This window comes from Scylla paramamosain, chromosome 28, assembly GCF_035594125.1.
Source record: "Scylla paramamosain isolate STU-SP2022 chromosome 28, ASM3559412v1, whole genome shotgun sequence".
NCBI classification, from domain to species: domain Eukaryota; kingdom Metazoa; phylum Arthropoda; class Malacostraca; order Decapoda; family Portunidae; genus Scylla; species Scylla paramamosain.
This window is the reverse complement of record NC_087178.1, coordinates 4,443,866-4,447,500: the sequence shown is the minus strand read 5'-3', so window position 1 is coordinate 4,447,500 and position 3,635 is coordinate 4,443,866. Positions and strand designations below refer to the sequence as shown.

Below are 3,635 nucleotides of genomic sequence, written 5' to 3'. Positions count from 1 at the left end.
AACTTTTAAATAGAGCGAGGAAGCAGGCTGAGGTGACCTGCTGGTGGCTAGACGAGGAGATGAAAGAGTTGAAGAGGGAAGTTGAGAAGTTGTGAGGTGGCAAGTGGCCCTTTGAAAGTAAGTGGCAGAGGAGAAGGAAATGTTAAGAAAAAATGTATAAATGCAAGATACGTAGCAGTTTAGGGTTAAGCTGGAAAGGCTGGTGAATTGGACAGGTGGTAATGTGCAGGTGAAGGGAAGGAAGGTAGAAGATAGGGAAGATAGGAAAGGTAGAAAATGAAGAATAGGTGGAAGATAGTGAATGCAGAAGAAAGGGGATGTAGAAGATAGGGAATAGGAAGAAAGAAGGTAGAAAACGGGATAATGTACAGGTGAATGAAAGGAAGGTAGAAGGAAGGAAATGATGTTGGTGGAGAAAAGAGTGAAAAAAAGGTAAGGAAAAGGTAATGAAAGGTAACGGTGAAACTCTCTCTCTCTCTCTCTCTCTCTCTCTCTCTCTCTCTCTCTCTCTCTCTCTCTCTCTCTCTCTCTCTCTCTCTCTCTCTCTCTCTCTCTCTCTCTCTGTGGCAGCCTGATGGCGCTGCTCGGTGTAGCAAGTGTAATGAGCCCCCAATGCTGCACACAGTACATCCGTGTTGTTTGTTTAAATCATCCAAGTGGGCAGTGCGCAGCTTCACCCATGTTGTTTGTTTACAAAGATGCTGCCTAAATTATGCTTTATTCTGCATTACATGTCCTCCTCGCCGACTCTCAGACACTCGCCTCAGCTATCCATATTATGTGCATGTGTTGTGAACCATACATACATATACAATGAGTGTGGGCGTTATATAAAAATTAATCGCAATGTCTTCGTCGATCGTAGGTCAATTCGCATTCGCAACGAATAAGAACTCCACAGCAATTAACTGGATATTACACATTATATGTACAATAACAATAAACAAAAATATTACACCACTACACGTTCAACACACCGTTTGTCTGTGAACCACGGCAGTACTGCGGGACATTCACAAACCGTCGGTCTTGTGTCGTGTTACGGCACACACCAAATTCTCCTTTGTCAGGAATTATGAATACACGACACTTGTATTTACTCCACTGTTTGCATAGGGACAACGATCCTCACGGACTTATCACGCTACGGCGAAACACTGTGTGTTCGTGTTCATAAACTGTCTCCGTCGAGCTTCATACATACGTACAGAAAGACAGCGGGTGTCTCATTCTTCACTCATGTGGATGACTAGGCGGGCAGCCAGCAGCTGGCACGGCCCGCTCGCCTGGGTTGACAGGATGGGGAACGACGCCACGTCACACATACACACACGCACGGATGGGTTAGAGGAGAGTCACCTCTACACTAGTTTATTAACGTCCACTTTGTCCTACCTTTCTTTCGATGCAAGAAGGTAGTCCCGTAGCCGATATTATACTGGCAGACTGCTCCTTTAGTACGTAGACTCCCCCTGACGTGACTCCGTCCTGTCTCCCGAAAAGATGGGGGATGGGGGAGGACTGGCCGTCTGTAGAGGACCTCTAAAGCCTCAGTGCTGCACACGGTACAGTTTATTCTGAGTCCGGTCACCTGCAATCATACAACTTGAACACTGAACACTGAACACTATAAGCATAGTGATTGATCTCACCGTCACTTTTGTATCCTTAGTTGCAGCTACTTATTACAAATGTCATTACGCTGTATCTCCAGCATACTTAATCTATTGTACACTTACGTATTGGGGGCTTTGTGAATGAGCGTGGGCGACGGGTGTAGAACGCAGGTCTGTGTGTGGTGGTGGCGATCTTCCTACTGCTGCTAGGAATGTCGCGAGCACCGCAACACTCGACCACCACAAGGTCTTCATTATGGCACTATCCTGTAGGTCAGCATCTTTTAGTGTAAACATCGTCATCTCCATCCTCACGACTCACTCCTCCACCTTCTCCCCTACCTTCTCATCTTCACGACCTACACCGCAAGTGGTAACACACGCACAATCTCTCTCTCTCTCTCTCTCTCTCTCTCTCTCTCTCTCTCTCTCTCTCTCTCTCTCTCTCTCTCTCTCTCTCTCTCTGTCATTCACTCGCGTTTATCAAGAAATGCAACCGAAGACACTCATTTCAGGAATGTTTCAAAGAGAGAGAGAGAGAGAGAGAAAGAAAGAGAAAGAGAGAAAGAGAGAGAGAAAATCTTGTCTCTTAAACCCTCTCACGTTTCTCCTTTCACCTTGCCCAAGTTTACTCGCTTAGTATATCAGCTTTGCCTTGAAATTGACTAGAGAAGGAGAGGAGGAAGAGAAAGAGGAGGAGGAGGAGGAGGAGGAGGAGGAGGAGGAGGAGGAGGAGGAGGAGGAGGAGGAGGAGGAAAGATTGGAGGAAAGGGCGAGTTTCCCAAAATTGAATCCCGCGGCATCTTTTTCAGTTTATCACATTTATTCATCGCTCTCTCTCTCTCTCTCTCTCTCTCTCTCTCTCTCTCTCTCTCTCTCTCTCTCTCTCTCTCTCTCTCTCTCTCTCTCTGGCACTCTTTCCCTTATATTCCATTCCATATTCCTCTCCTTCATCCATTTATCCTTATTCCCCGTCCTTCCTCATCCTTCTTTCATTCAATACCTCTTTCCTTTCATATTCTCACCCTCACATATTTTTCCTCTTTTTTCTTTATTTTCGCAACTTTCAACTTTTTTTCCTTCACTTCCTTCATTCATACACACACTTTACCTCTCCCTTTTCCTTCACTTCCTTCATTCAACACACATATTTTCTTCTATTTTCCTTTCGTTATTTTTCTTTTTCCTAACATCCGCTTACCTCCTTAGGCATTTCATCTATTTTTCCTCTCTCTCTTTTCCTTCCACTTCCTTGGTTTTCACACGTATTTCCTTTTTTTTCCCTCTCCTTTTATTTACTTTTTTTTATTTCATTTATTTATTGTATTTATTATTATTATTTTTTTTTTCTAGTTCCACTCCATTCCCTTGCTTTCCGCGGCTCGTCACTTCATCCCCCTAGCGGCCGGCGAGCAAAGTAACACAGAATCCCGCTAGGTGGCTCTGAGGGCGTTGGCGGCTCCATCGGAATTGAGAGCCGCCTAGGGAGAGTCTTAGATGAATTTCCTTTGTCGACATTTCGTGCGTGTGGAAGAGGAAGAGGAAGAGAGGAAGGGAGGAAGGGAAGGAGGGAAGGAAAGGTGGATGGTGGGTTGCTGGGAGAGGATTGTATGTGTGTGTGTGTGTGTGTGTGTGCGTTGGTAGTGGGTGGTTGTTGTTGTTGGTAGTAGTAGTAGTAGTAGTAGTAGTAGTAGTAGTAGTAGTAGTAGTAGTAGTAGTAGCGTTATTTTAGTTACCACCACCACCACCACTACTACTACTACTACTACTACTACTACTACTACTACTACTACTACTACTACTACTACTACCATCACCACCACCACTACTACGACTAGCCCATTCCCATATCCATTACTCAAACTTCCTGTCTAAACACTCATATCATCTCCCTTTCACTCTCTTCCCTCTCCCATCCTCTTACACCACTCTCCCACATACACTTTCCCTTCTAATACCTCTCCCTCACTTCCCTCACAACTCTCACAGCCCTGACGCCTCATGTGCAGTCATTTAACC

At 45.1% G+C, this 3,635-nt stretch overlaps 1 long non-coding RNA gene across 1 annotated transcript in view; it reads right to left on the bottom strand.

Moving 5' to 3' along the window:
- LOC135114753 (uncharacterized) overlaps nucleotides 1-1,809 on the bottom strand; it is a 23,765-nt gene extending 21,956 nt beyond the window's left edge. Inside the window, exons 1-2 of the long non-coding RNA XR_010275661.1 lie at nucleotides 1,740-1,809; nucleotides 1,396-1,591 (exon numbers count right to left, since the gene is read on the bottom strand). This is a non-coding gene — a long non-coding RNA (uncharacterized LOC135114753). The remainder of the gene's footprint in view (nucleotides 1-1,395; nucleotides 1,592-1,739) is intronic.
- Between the last annotated feature and the right edge of the window lie 1,826 nt (nucleotides 1,810-3,635).